The 15,629-nt window shown below is 42.2% G+C and overlaps 1 pseudogene; it reads left to right on the forward strand.

The window, feature by feature from the left end:
• The first annotated feature begins 765 nt into the window (after positions 1-765).
• On the forward strand, positions 766-3,953 carry LOC114767387 (enhancer of mRNA-decapping protein 3-like; annotated as a pseudogene).
• Positions 3,954-15,629: the final 11,676 nt, after the last annotated feature.

The following is a 15,629-nucleotide window of genomic DNA, read 5'->3' on the forward strand; positions in this document are numbered from 1 at the left end:
CGGTGACAGTCTAGGTTCCAAACGCATGGAAATTCTTGTAATGATGATGATTGTTTTCCTATAGAACACAGTTTATTTTTATTTACATGTTTCTCACTATTGGATGAAGATGGTGTGAGCAACTTGCCCTCCAAATTCTCCAAATCCCAGTCCAATCCATGGAATCCATGGATGCACCACCTTACAACTTAATGGAATAAAGGATCTGCTACTAATGTTTTGGTATCAGACACCACAGCTTACTTTCAGGGGCCTAGTCCATGCCCTGATGGGTGGTCACAATGTTATGACTGATTAAAGTGATGGACATGTGCTCACTATGTCCCTCCCAATATCTTCCAGTCTATTATATGTCCCTGCCAATCCTCTCACTCACACACTATCCACTACTGCTCATTCCACAGGGCAGGGACTCACAGTGATCTGTAGTATTCTATTCTATTCTCCCATGCAAAGTGTTGAGCAGTAACCCTTCCGTGGTATGATTATTTTGGTGTATGATTATGTTATTTACTCAGCTACTCCACAGCAATAAGGTCAGTTTCACTTTGTTGTGAAATGTCAACATATGAATTAAAATTCCAATCAAATTCCTTTTCCAATCAAGATCCTTTCTCTGTTTTCCGAAAGTAATCATTGATATAGTTTTTATTCGTTTGTATCGATCTCTGTCCTCAAGCCGGTGTAATTAATTTCTCGTTCGAGAACTTGTCCACAAAGAGTTAATAACCGGAAATGACGGCGGCGTTAAGGAAGTTATTTGCGAGAATTCAGCTCAAACTTCACAAAAGTAGTGACGGTAGCCAACATTTGATCGTTTTTGCAGCTCTAGTCGAGGGTCCGTTTTAAGATCTACGTCCACAAGATAGTTTGTCCTCGAAATCGAAACGGTAGGCTCGCAAATGGCACTGTTGAACGAATCGAAGCCATTTAATTCAAAGGCGCGAAGGGGAGCTAGCAGCAGCTAGCATGCTAGCACCAGCACAGTGTCGCCGTTTCGGGTTTATTTACTTTATATCTTATTCCGCGAGTCGTGCTGTGGTGCGCTGACCGGTTTGCGTTTATTAAAATAAATGAATGAAGGTATATAAAAAAAAAAAGCTCGTTTGTTTGCGGTACCTGCGAAGAGCATGCTAGCTAGCTGACCTGCAAATCCCATAGCATTGGTCAAGGCCAGTATCTGCTGTTAATGTCTTGGCTATAATGCTACAATCAACTATAATTGTGTCTGCAGTCTTTGATAATGTCGTGTCTATTTTATGTTACTGATCTGCAGACGTTTGTGAACGGCTGCTATCGTTCGTTTTCCATCGAAACGCAGAAATTCTGGTTTGTCCCCCCACAGATTTTAAGAGGTATAATGGCATCTGATTGGTTGGGCAGTCTGGTGTCAATTAACTGCGGTGCTACACTCGGGGTGTACCAAGGAGAAGTGTCTTCAGTTGATCAGACCTCCCAAACCATTTCTCTTAGGCAGCCCTTTCACAATGGGAGTCAAGTGCCCTGTTCCTGGAGGTCACTTTCAGGTGAGGCCTGGATCCAGAGGTCTGCCATTGAGTATTTTTTCTTATTTATTTGTAGTTTTAATTTGCTGTTCATGGCCTCTACCTGCAGTGCCATGGATATTAAGGATCTGAAGATCCTAAACATTCACAATGGAAGCACCCAGCGAAATGCTCCGGACGGCACTTTGTCAGCTGGTTACGTCGTCCGTAACAGCAAGAGTGCAGGCGCTCCGGTCTGCAGTGCCCCTGTGGCTGTGCCTGGTAGAGCAGAACCCAGATCTTCGGAAGGACAGACCTCTCCCCACCAGCATTGCTCTAAAAGCTACGGAGAGCGTCACCTTGACCTGGCCAACCAGACTAAAGGATTCCGACGAAGGCACAATTCCTGTAAGTTTCCTGTATTCACTATGGTGCCTTGAGCTAATGTCGTAACCATTCAAGTTACCTTTATTTAAAGGTCTTTTGTTTTTTATTAAAATGCTTGTTAATTGAGGAGGGTAATCGCAAAACAATTGCGTGAATTTGGATATTTGCTTCGTTTCCCAAAACAATAATATTTTTTTGTTCTTTTATCAGGGTCATCCAGCAGTCGGGGTCCAAACCAGGCGACGCCTAAGAAGAATGGTGTGAAGAATGGAGGTCAAATGAAGAACAAAGATGATGAGTGTTTTGGGGGACGGCATTGACGACGGCCTCGATGAAGACTTTGACTTTGAGGGGAACCTGGCCCTTTTGACAAGGCAGCTGTGTTTTTCGCAAATCGACACATCAGAACGGCGAGGTAACGGCGCACGCTCGCGGGGAACTCCCGGTGAGCAGACGCCGTCCCGGTATCGCCACGACGAGAACATTCTCGAAGCCAAACCCGTTGTTTACAGACAGATAGCGGTGCCACAGCCTGGTGCTAAAGAATACTGTACTGGTAAGACATTTTGTCTCATTAATCCGATCACAAGAAGCCTTAATGTGCCTGGGGTTGACTTTGTAGTCGTCTTTTCCCATTACAATTACCTGTTAGTATCAGGATCATTAATATAAGATAAGATAAACCTTTATTAGTCCCACAAGTGGGAAATTGCATTTGTCACAGCAGAAAGTGGATAGAAACAAAGGTAAGAGCAGCAAAATAAATATATGTATTTATCTACACAATGTACAATTGGTATGGAGTCATACTTTAAAAAGTAATTCATGTATTAAAGTGTTCCGTCGTTATGACTGATTATGACGGGGGGGTGTGAAATCCTTCCTGCTTTTGCCCATCAGTGTGGTGCGCAAAGCAGCCAGTGACACTCTGCAATCCTCAGATTCCGCGGTTAAAGTTGAATACTGTTCAACCAATAGAAACAGAGCACCGAGTCGGTGCTCAAACCAAGATGGAGGAGTGATTTGCGTAGTTACATGTTGCTTCTCTGCAGATTCTGGGTTGGTGGTGCCCAGCGTCTCCTACGAGCTGCACAAGCGTCTGCTCTGCGTAGCTGAGCGCCACGGCCTGTCCTTGGAGCGCCGCCTAGAGATGACTGGAGTGTGTGCCAGCCAGATGGCACTCACACTCCTAGGTGGCCCCAACCGGTGAGTTGGGAACACTGGCTCGCTTGACTTGATGCAGTTGGCCTGATGAACCTTTTCTGTTCTCACTGTTGTCGGTTTGCCAGGCTGACTCCCAAGAATGTGCACCAGAGACCCACAGTGGCCCTGCTGTGTGGCCCCCATGTACAAGGAGCTCAGGGTATCAGCTGCGGTCGACATCTGGCCAACCATGAGGTGGAAGTCATCCTGTTCCTGCCAAACTTTGTTAAAATGCTGGAGGTTATCACCAGCGAGTTAACGCTCTTCGGCAAAACGGGGGGAAAGCATGTGTCCAATGTGAAAGGTAAGTTACCCGTCATTTAATTTTAATTTTATTTATGTTCTCTCAGTGACATTATTGGGTCTCTTGTCTCTTTTCCAGACTTGCCAGACACTCCTGTGGACCTGGTTATCAACTGTCTGGACTGTCATGAGAATGCCTTCTTAGGGACCAGCCTTGGTACCGTGCAGCTGCTGACCTGGGCCAACCAAAACCGAGCACCGGTTCTCAGTATCGATCCGCCTGTGAATGGACAGGAACATGCTGTAGAGGCCAAGTGGTCCCTCTGTCTGGGTCTGCCCTTGTCATTGCCAGAGGGAGCAGGGCGTGTCTACTTGTGTGACATAGGTGTCCCCAAACATGTTTTCCAGGAAGTTGGCATCAGATTCCACTCCCCCTTTGGCTGCAAGTTTGTGATCCCATTACATTCAGCGTAACGGGGATGTGAACTCGGGACTGAGCCAGAATGAGCCTTAACAATTTCAAAATATTTGATCAGAGCGCGAGTCTGACATTGGTACTGAGCAGTATCTCCGTTTTGCCACACAAAGACATGCTTTATTGAATGGATGAACAATCATTTCTCTTTCATTTCTACACTTTGCTTAACCCCCCCCCCCCCCCCCCCCCCCCCATTTTGTTTCTGGTTTGAAGGGTCGTGAGAGGACGACCTAGTCTCACCCTCGTGTATGTGTGTGAGGTCTGCAGATCTGGGTTTACGCTGTGGTTCACATGCTCATGCTGTCCTGTTCGATTTTTGGACCCGGAGTGATTTCAGCTGCCAGGCTGTGTTGTGTATTTATTTCAAGGTGTTTCTTTTTTTTTTTTTTTTTTTTTTTTTTGTGGGATGTGCTGTAGCAGTTAAATTAATGCTAATGATAATGCTCACTTCATTTTAAAATTTGCTTATGGGCATTCCCGTTTATATATGGTTTATCTATATGGCTAAGCTATACTACGTACAGCGTCGAAGATACAGGCATTTTTCTGAATGTAATTTTCCTCCCTGCAGTGAACAGAGCTTGCTCTCTGTGGTTGGAAATCCATTTTTTGAGGTTCTTCAGTATTCAGTTTCTTCTAAAAGTGTTCTAATTTCGTAAGGCACTGTGTAAATGTTACCCTATTCTGGTTGTAATATTTATCACAAAGATTCCTTTGGTTTTATGTCAGCCCATATTAAGCCAATTGGATCGTTTTTGAAAGAGGATTACGCCTGTAATTTGGAGACTGGCTTTAAGAATGATGAGCTGTGTCACTTCTCAGGCCCTATCTGATGTGGACGCACTGTCATCTGAGATATTAAAGTGTCTGTGTAGCCAAATTCACCTCAATTGAACACTAAAGATTTCAGTATGAGAGCATAAGATATTTTTTTTGCACTTTCTGCCTGTTGCTACCATTTTTGTTTGAGCAGTGAACTTTAGCTGTGTAGGTCAGTGGCCGTGGTTCTCTGACTGTTCAGTCTGCATGTGGCATAAAAACTGCCTAGTTTTGAGATTTCGCCATTTTTTATGTTTAAATGTGCGATCACAGTGCTTCATAATTGGCTATCTTGGCTTTTTAACTCCACATTTCTGTGCCCTCAGGGAAAGACTTAAATCACAGAAAGTGACTGACTGCCCTCTTCAAATTCTATTTCAAGCTCTATTCTTAGGAACACTGAGTCATGTTGACAAAATGATTGTTCTCATTTAATTTCTTTTTGCTCTTGTTAGATTTGTGGTTTGTTTATGAGCAGCTTTGTGACCTCATTTCCTCTCTCTCATCAAAGGTGAAGCGCCCCCCCTCCCATGTGCTTCGGTTTAGGATTTGATGTGCAGTGTTCAGAACTGCAGTTTACCTCCAATGTAGGTATTCTACCGTGAGAGGAAGTGTTTTTTTTTTTTTTTTTTTTTTTTTTTGTTTTTTGTTAGGTTGCATGTCTGTCCAGATAATCTTTTTTTTTTGTTTTGTTAATACTGTGGACTGTCTTCATTACATCAAAAGTGTTGCCCGTTTTCTGCAGTCTAACCATTCAGTACTTTGATCTGAAAAACTGAGACAGACTGGTTTGTGGTCCATTCTTGCAACAAAAGCAACTGTTAAACTGCTTTCTTCAGCTGTTTTCTGTGACTTCAGTACATTTTGTTGGTTGTTCATTTATGAGGTTTTTTTTTTATTATATATATATATATTTTTTTTTTCTTCTGATCTGTATAAGCATCATTCCTGAATTGTGAATGGGTGTGGTTATTTTCTGCCTACTGTGCATCTATTGGTTTCTAGCTTCTGAGCAAGGGCACATCTGCTCGACATCTCAAGTGAGTTCTTTTTAGTTCTGGAGAGGACCTTATTCCATTTTCTTGCCAGTGGGTGATGAAATGTCTGGTGCCACGTGACTCAGCGTGCGCGTGTGGATTGGATTTGGCTGCTGAATAGCAGTTTTGATTGTCAGTGAATTCGCATGTGAAATGAGAGCTGAAACGCAGTACTGACTGAGGCGTTGAATACGGGGCCGGATAAACACATCTGCCCTCCTGCTAATGGCAAACGATTGGGGAAATTGACCCTTTATAAAGCTGTCCATTTTATGACATTGACATTAACATCCAAAATAAGACAAGAGAATGAAAATGGGTCCAGAGTTATTCACTTGTTTTGTTGTAAGTCTTTGTAAAACGTTTTTTTTTTTTTTTTTTTGCTTGGGTCCTTTTTTCCAGTGGCCAAAAGATGGCGACATTTGTCAGTCACCTTTTTATTTGGACGAGGCGACAATTGGCCAGACTTTTTAAGTTTTAAAATGTTTAACTTTAAAGACCAACAATCGTTATATTTGTGTACTTAATAATAATGTATTTGTTCTACATTTGGATACTTGTTACTTCAAAAAAAAAAAAAAGTCTCTTGTTCTGTGGACCTGTTCTCAAAATAACATTTGAAACTGTCCATGAACTTCTCATCAATGTCAATGCTGAAACGAGAAAGAAAATAAACCGAGGAACGTTAAAACCACACGACTCCTGCGCTCTGTTTACGTCCCGTGCGTGTGGCGCGAGTTGGGCGGCGTGGGCGTGTCCGTCCCGCCCGCGCATGCGCACTGAGCGAGCAGCACTTCCTATGCCAGGCCTGAGCGTCAGGGGTCTTACAAACGTCTGCGGGCAGACTCGTGTCCCCGGACGGGGTCTGTTGCCGAGATCTCGGAAGCTTATTGTTTCATGCATAGGTTGCTCGTGTATTTAAAAAAAGAAAAAAAAAAACTATATATATATATATATATATATATATATATATATATATAGTTTTGCGCTTTGGACGCGTGTCGCTTGTTTTTTTAGAGATTATTTCCCCGTTTTTACTAAAGCCATTCTCTGTTGGTGTAATTGTAATGGAAAAAACTGCTCTTTAGTGTAGTCATCTGTTTCGTATCGTAACCTATGTAACAAGTAGGGAGTATTTAAACAACAACAACAAAAAAACTTTTATGTGCTTGCGTACTGATTGCAGCGTTGTGCTGCAGGAAGGTCGTTGACCACATCCGCGCGTCTGCCAAGAGGTTTTTCTTTCTTTCTTTTTTCTCTCTTTTCCTCCACGAATGGACGAGTCCTAGTCGAGAGGACCGGAGCCGAGACTGACTGTCGCCGAGCCCACCTACGTACAGAGCCGCGGGTACAGGTATTTACCCCGCACACACACACACACACACACACACACACGCTTCACTCGCGTCGCTCGACCTCCGAGCTGCTCCCCGAACTCTTCGTTCGAGTTGCAACTTTACGACACGCGGCGTGAAGCGAAGTCCACCGCAGCCGGGGTGCGAGGGCTGGGAAGCCGCCTCCTGCGTGCAACGCCCTGACAGCAGCAGCTACTCGTGGGTTACGGGCTCCTGCTTTACGCGAAGTCGCTCGGTGGCGGTTTAAGATGCGTTAGTTGACATTTAGTTATTAATCCTGAAATTTGTCCTTTTTTTTTCATCATTTTTCTGACGTTTATGTATTTAAAAAAAAAAAAAAAAGCATTCGTAGTTGCCAATGACATGTCAAATTATTCCTGCCTAGCAGTAAAATGCAGAAATAAACTGCAATGCAGCACTTTAATTCTCCAGGAAGCCCAGTTGAGGACTGCTGTTTTATTTTATTATTTTTTTAAAATAAAACTATGATTCTGTGGCTGTGAGGGTGGCGCGTAGGCCCTGCACCTGAGAGCATCGGCTCCGCTTTACGTTTGGACGGTTTGTAGAAGTTCCGCACTTGTCGGGCCGGAGGAACAGTGTGAGTCGGATGAATCTGGACCCGAGTGGCTTTGTCTTTAGAAATAGTTTCACCTGCTCGGCCTCAGGTCACCAGTTCACCATCTGGCCGTGTCCTCATGCGCTCGGCACTTCTGCTCCTCTTTTTCACTTCCTGTTGTGTCCCTCTGGGTGTAGTGTGTGTGTGTGTGTGTGTGTGTGTGTGTGTTTGTGCCTTTTAGGTTCTCCTCTCCCTTTCGCGCCTTGGCTGCCGAATGGCCGCATTGTGCAGGGGAATCTGGAGCCTAAATGAAGTGGCAGGGGTCTGTCCGCTTCATAGCTGCCCCGCAAGGGCTTGATGCTGAATCACCAAAACAAAGCAAGCGAGCCGTGGGACGGCGGCCCCAGAAGGACCCTCTTTGGGAGGGAACTTTGCCGACTTTCTCTGGTTCCCTGGTGTACTGGACTCTCAGCCCTGTCCCAGTTTGTAGACTCTGCTCAGGAAATGACTTGACTTAAATCATTAAAAATAAGTCAATCTTCTAAAGAATTCATTCCATGGAATCAACGTTTTTAATACATATAATACAGACACGTTTCCAATTTGCATGCTTCACACATTCTCACTCTGCTGGATGGCAGTTCTTGCTCATGCTTTGTGCCGTTTGGGTATCGTGCTTTACAGAAAGCAGGAAACGAGAGTCAGTCTTCACCAGACATCCTGGGTGGACGGTGAATTAAGCGCAATGTTACCTTGGGCAGAGGACCGTTTCTCTCCAAGTATTCTTTATGCTCAGCATGTCGTCATCATCAAGTGGCCTTGAACTCCCATCTTTTACTTTACTCCTTAGGAATGATGCTCACATATAACATTGCAGCCATAACTACAGATTTAAATGTTAGATCTAGATTTGAAATGTGTGCATCAGGTCTAGACAGGTATTTTCTAAGTACTTATGTTTGCCCGATCCATACATATCAGTTCTGATATTTGGGAGAACGGAGAATTACAGTTCACTGCTGTAACTAAGGACACGTCTGGTTTTATGGTGAATCCTCAAGTCGTAGTTCTCAGTTGTCAGTTCAAATATGATTTGTAGGTGTGCATTAAAACCATAAAATAAATCTCCACCGGTAATCGGTGTAACCATTAAAAAGACAACCTCCAGTTTGTTACAGGGTTCCTACAGTCATAAAAATGTTATAACATGAAATACATAGAATTCCGTAAGACTGCGAGGAGAAACAGTTTTTCCATGTTTTCAACTACTTTGTTCATTCATAGTTCTGGTGCCTTCAGTGAGAATATACCAATGTAAATGGTCATGAAAATAAAGAAAACACATTGAATGAGAAGGTGTGTCCAAACTTTTGGCCTGTAGTGTATATACTGCAAGTCCCTTAATTAATCAAGTTAATTGCATTTCTTTCAGTAGCTTGTATCACTGATCCGGCAATACTGCTTCTGCTGCTCTTGATTGTGTGACTTACTGATTTAAATAGTCCTGAATTAGAAAAGTAGGCAACTGGAGAGCTGTCAGTCAAATAGGCTCCTACCAATTTAATAATCAATAATCTTAATATTATGGGTGTTAGCATAGCATATGTGGAGCTGTGATTTCTGCTGATTTTTATATGCAGACCCTTTATTTGAGTTTGTAAAAACAATTTTCATTTCATTTAGCACAATAAGGACAAAAAAAAATCAAAAGATGGAAAAGCTTGCTCTGTGTGCACCACAAATAGCCCATAGTGAATTTTCAAGCTGATTTGAATTTATGTTAATAGTCTAACATGTGCAGTGACATCAAAAGGTCACTTCCTTTACTGTGATGAGCCTAGAAACAAACATCTCCCCCTCCCCTCAAAAAAAGAGGAAAAATTCAGACTACGGGAAGAGTTTTCTAGCTCCATGGTCACCGAGTTTTGGCCACCATGTAATTATGTCTTTGTGTGGTGGTATGGAGACCGCGTTGGCGCTCGGTGGCCACACTGTTTACACCAAAAGCCTTGTGAGAGTTGAACTGTACACTGCCGACAGGGTCCAGGTTCACCTTCTGTCATTTCCTGCTCTGAATTAACCATTTATTTTTGCTTGTGCCCTTTCCTGTTGAACTCAAAGGGACTTGTGTTTTTTTTTGTGTGTGTGTGTGTGTGTGTTAACATTTATAGGCCCAAACCAGAACTTTTCTGCCAGAAGGCAATGCGGTTGATGCTTTTACTTGTTTTGCATACAGGGCTGGGTTTAAACATGGCTCATCTCCTACAAGGAACTGATGCAGGAGAATGTTCCTGTGTAGCGCTCAGGATGTGTGGTACTTTTACACGCTCAGGGCTGAACGTAGGAACTGTTATTTCAGGTCTCTGAATTTGGTTTGGTTTCTCCTTTCTGTTGTGTATTTGGAGTGAAAACCAGATGTCTCTACACTGGATTCATTGAATAAATATTCCGAGACATTCATCCACATTGGAACCATTAAGACTCATTAATTAACTCCCGTAATTAGCTTCTGTTCATGATCTCCTTATATATGCAATCAGATTTGTGGCAAAATTGAAAAAAACTTTCCTAATATCAAACGAAAATACGACATTGAAATGTAAAATCATTTTGACCGTGCGTTTTTGCTTACATCTCGCTCTTTTTCATTTTCAGTTACGCTGCTCATTTTTACAGTTGGCTGGCTTTTCAGTCGCTCCGCCCGGTTTTGCGTTTACGCTGCTTGGTTGGCACATTTCTCTCGTGTGGGCGGGCTTCGCCTCATTGCCCAGCAGGTATTTGAGCGACAGTTCGGTCTCTTTTTCAGAGTGCCTGGTAATTTAGCCTTACTTGGCAAGTATGATTTATCAAAACACAAAACATTCATGTTTGACAAGTAAGGCTAAAAGATGAAGCTACGCATGTCACGAGTCAGCTCTCTGAAAGAGCCGATCTTCCCGTCACTAGTTCTGGGGAATGGAGCTGTCACTCAAATACATGCTGGCCAATGAGGCAAAGCCCCGCCCACACGAGAACATTGTGCCAGAAGTCCAACCAATTCTCAGGCAACGTGTACGTAAAACAGGGCGGAGTGACTGAAAAGCCAGCAGTGAAACTGTAAAAACAAGCAGTGTGACCTGAAAGCCTCACAAGCCAAAATGAAAAAGAGCGAGATGTATGTTGTCAAAATTCCCACCTCTTAATTTACACTTCATCGTTGTATTTGTTGGATATTAGGAAAGTTTTGTTTCAAAATTGCCACAAATCTGATTCCCTATTTATACACTAACCACAATAGTCAGTGTCCTAACACTTTAAAAATATAACGCTGTTGACACACGGGTAGCTGTGTGACGGCCGTGTTTAATTTTAAATATCACATAGTGCAGAATTTAGATATGTGATGCGTTTTGGGATCGCTTAATTCCCAGTTTATATGCATTCTCGTCCCTTTGCAAAGTACAGATTTATCTCCTGTAAATGATGAGTAATGATGCATGTTTGCTTCACCTCTTCACCCTTCATCGTGCACTTCATTAATACTGCAATGCAAATTCTGCACACAACCATGAACAGCTGTACTGTTGCTGCGAGAGCAGTTTAGAAAGTAGCAGGGTGGTGACTGTTGCCTTTTCTCTATTTCAGTGTTAAAAAAAAAAAAAAAAAACCTGTCAAAACTGAAAAGCTGCCGTTATGGGGATAGGCCTCATTAGGGCCTGGTCTCAGCACCGGGTTTGGTTTTCAGTGGAAATGGGTCAGATGACTGCTAACGAACAAGATGTTCAGGTCGCAATGGCGCCCCGTTAACAGGACTGTCGGTCACCCGCTGCTGCAGTAACCGCTCGGACGACGACTGGCCTCCGCTGCCCAGCGAGCATCAAAGGCCGCTGGTGAATCTGGTGCCCGCAGGGAGGAGGACAGGAAGCGGCAGCCGGGCCAGAGAAGCCCCCTGCCAGGGAAGTGCAGATGAGACATGAAAGTGTGGAATGAGAATAAGTAAATGGAAGAAGCGTGCGTGTTGTTTTTCGAATCGCGCTGTCTCTGCCATTATTTGCCTCTGTGCACCGTGGCCTGCAGGGAAATCATTCCTTTTTGCAGGTTTGTGGTTATGTAATGTCCTTGAATCTGTTTTCTCTGAAGTGTCTTCTGTGCTTCCTGTACACCTGCTGCTCCAACTGACAGAGATTTTCATCCCTTTACACTTCATTTGAAAGCTTCCTGAGAAAATCGATTGATTTTTCTCAATTCTGTTTTGTAGTCATGCCTTTTTTTAAATATATGACATGTTATTAAACTCATAAGCTGCTTTAGGCCTGTGCAGTGAACATCAACATTGCAGGTTTATTAACCAGACCAACATATGATCCTGTAGAAGTTCGTGGTGTCAGGGAACATTTTTAGAAGCTCACATAAGCCTGGAATCTCAGCTGGAATTCCTATTGTTCAGCATTACATGTGTACAATATTCTTATTGCTTGTGTTACACGCACGTTGTACGTTATGCAACCGGTTGTCTTTGAGGCATCTGTTCTCAGTGGGTGGGGAGTGGTTGTAGACGTGGCCTTTGCTTTTCAGATAAACATTTTCTTCAGAAGCATATGATGAAGCTTGGAAGGAGTTGCAGGTTGAAATACTGGCGAGCCTGTCTCGTCCTGCCCAGATTAATTGACAATTGTAAAGCAATCATACTTTTGCTGGTTAACTGTTGCAGTTCTGATATTATTTAAAGTGTATTTTGATTAATATCAAACTTTCCCATTTTGAGGATTGAACGTTGTTTTTATATGTTTTTATTCTAGCATATTAATTTGTATTTATGGTACAACCGGCCGGGCCAACTTTATGCAGGATTATGGCTCAAGTGAATTCTGAGTTTTGTTATGTTTCTTGAAACAACTTTCAAGAAAGTCATTCTAATTCCCCATAATGATGCAGTGCATTTAATTAGATTTTACAAATGTTGGCATTCTCTGTTAAACCAGTGCACCACTGAGACTGCAGTGTCTATCCTGCAATGATTATCTCATTACTATAATCTATTTTGGTTAATTTTCAAAATACAATGAATTGTGCAGTGCCATGCATTTCTAGTGGTGAGCTTTTCATGATGAAAGGCGGCCCTTCTGTCCTTCCCCACTCCTCTATCTCAGGGCACATCGTGTCTCCACGCCGACACTCACTGAAGTTCATTTCCTGGTTCCTACTTTTGCCAGAGGCGCACATCACACTGACTTGGCACCCTCCTTTCCCTTCCCTATCTCTTGCTTTCTTTTGCTCACTCTGGTCTATTTAACTTTGGAACAAAATGTACAATCAATGCTTCTGAACTCATATTTGGAATTGGTGTTAACTTTTAGAAAATTCGAATGTGGGTGAATGTATGTATGTGTGTACATTTTATTTATTTATATATATATATATATATATATATATATATATATATATATATATATATATATATATATATATATATATATATATATATATATATATATATATCTCTAGCGTCTTCCTCCTTGTAAGTCTTGCACCACACACCTTTTTTTTTTTTTTATTTACTCATAAGGAAAATCTGTAAATGATTCATTGGTATGAAGCGCGTCTGGACCATTTACACACATGCGTTTGGGTGGATGGACTCGCCGGCAGTGAGGCCATGCAATTGTGTTGGGGGCATAAAGAATCTTTTGTTTAGTCCCAAGGCGAGAGGAAATCACTGGTTCCATGAAGAGCCTTCTGGATTTCCTCCACAGTCCTGTACCAGCGAGGAACACGCAAAGTTCACATCTATTCATAGCTGTCGCTGTTATCCTTGATGTGCTCCGTACACAGAGAACCGGAGTTAGGACCTGAGTAATGAAAAGTTCTGTTGTGCGAGGCGTAGCCATGAAGATTCCCGGGCTGATGATTTCATCCCTTTTGGGGAATTTGCCCAGACACGGCCCCGACTACCATCGAAGTGCTTCCTCAGTTAATTCTGCTGTGTGTACGTATGTATTTCATGTCTCGTAAAACAAACACGTACGTTTTTCTGTCATTTTTCGTTCTGTTTTTGCTGCTTTTGTGTGTGGAAGGGAGTGCATTTGGTCAGTGTCTCTGTTCCATCCTATTTTTCTTTTGTGCAGTGATTCGAGTATGGTGGCCGTGTGTGTGTGTGTGTGTGTGGGTTTTTTTTTTTTTTTTTTTTTAAACCCTCTTTTTCTTCTGTTCTGTTCTATGGAGTGAAATGCCAAATCCCACAAAGCCAAGATGTGGTCTTGAGTTGTAAATTCAGATGCAACCTCTCTTCATGCTCTATGTTGAGCACAATATAATAAAGTAGACGTCATTTGCATGATCTTGATTTCATGTTTTTATGTAAATTGTTAATTGAGAAATGACATTGTCTACATGTAATGACAGCAGGTATCGAATATTAGATCCAATAAAGAAGCCTTGAAAATATCAGGAATTACTGTTGTAAGGAATGTGGGAATTATGTCTGCTGGAATTGTGGAATGTACCTTCAGTGATATCTTCAAATGCAACACCGCTCAAGACTAATGTTGGCAGTCATATTTGAGTATATCTTTTAAGTATTTGCACATGCATAAATATGCATAACGCAAGCACATTTACACAAATGTTCACTGGCACAAAGCACTCCAGTACAGTCACACAGAAATGGGCAGGAGTGATAATGAAGGAAGTGGTTCTACTTGCATGAGGATATTTGTGCAGGTTTGCAGGTGTTCTTCTCAGATTCAGATCACCTACTGTGGTTTCTTGTTTGATAATCTGGGCATAATCAGTCTCACATTTGTCACACAGCACAGAAAAGGCTGAAATATTTTACATTTACAACTTCCCATGACTGCAAATGAGATACTTATTTAAAAACAAAAGCTGCTTGACAACTTCCAATGAATTTTTATATTTGTGAATCTCTGTATCAGTTACAAAGGTTTTGTTGGCCTTAAAAAGCACTGCTGCCATGACTAAGATTATTTTCTGGAAGCGGTCCATGATAAACACCATTGAGCCCCTGAATGTCTCATGAGGAATTTGTGCAACCTGGACCTACCACGTCAATTTAATGCAGAATAACATGGCCAACAAATATTGTACTGCGGTACGGACTTTTGTATATCGTAATTGAATTAAATGACTATCATGATATGGCCTAAACACTTTTTTTTTTTCCCCCCATAATTAGTCAATATGCATGTCAGTTACTACATACAGTGGGGCTAAAAAAGTATTTGGCAGGCAACGATAATGCGAGTTGTCCCACTTAATTACAAACTGTTTCTCTGTTTAAGTGATGACCTATGTAAAATATAAATAAATAAATAAATATAATCCAGGAAATCACGTTGTATGATTCTTAAAGAATTTATTTGTATAATGTGGCTAGGCCACTCCACAATACATGGCCAAAATCTCACAATACACAGCCCCATTCATCCTTTCCTTATTACGGATCAGTCGTCTCTGAATGCAACTGCGTTTGCTTAAGCAGGGGGACCTTTCGAGCATTGCAGGATTTTAATTTTGTTACTAATAGTAACCTTGTAGTCTCCCCCCCCCCCCCCCCCCCCCCCCCCCCCATGTAGTTCTGGGCTGTTTCCTAACATGTTTCCCCACAAGGTGCGATCTTGCATAGAGCCCCAGGTTGAGTTAGATTGTCAGTGGTTCCATTTTCTCTGGTCTTAGCCATGGTGGAGGCTCGAGTCAGACTATTTGAAAATGTGGACGGGCACCATTAATACAGGTAACATGAATGATGAAAGAAGCAACAGGTCTGTGAGGCCAGAAGTCTTACTTGCTTCACATGCTTGCTAAATACAAATTTTCTGCAACATACACATACATGTCTCTCACGGTTGAAATGTACCTATGATAAATTACAGACCTCTCATTTTTGCAAGCCAAACAACTTACTCAATCGGTGGCTGCCAAACCTCCATTGTAACTGTGTAATAAAATGAAAGGTTGCAATTCAAGTAGGTGTTCATTAAAGGAATATGAGAACAAATGGGCAAAGAAGCGTCTGATGCTTTCACTGTAATCCTGAAAATAAACAGAATTTATGTAGTGCTCTCATTA

This window comes from Denticeps clupeoides, chromosome 17 (genome assembly GCF_900700375.1).
Source record: "Denticeps clupeoides chromosome 17, fDenClu1.1, whole genome shotgun sequence".
Classification (NCBI taxonomy): domain Eukaryota; kingdom Metazoa; phylum Chordata; class Actinopteri; order Clupeiformes; family Denticipitidae; genus Denticeps; species Denticeps clupeoides.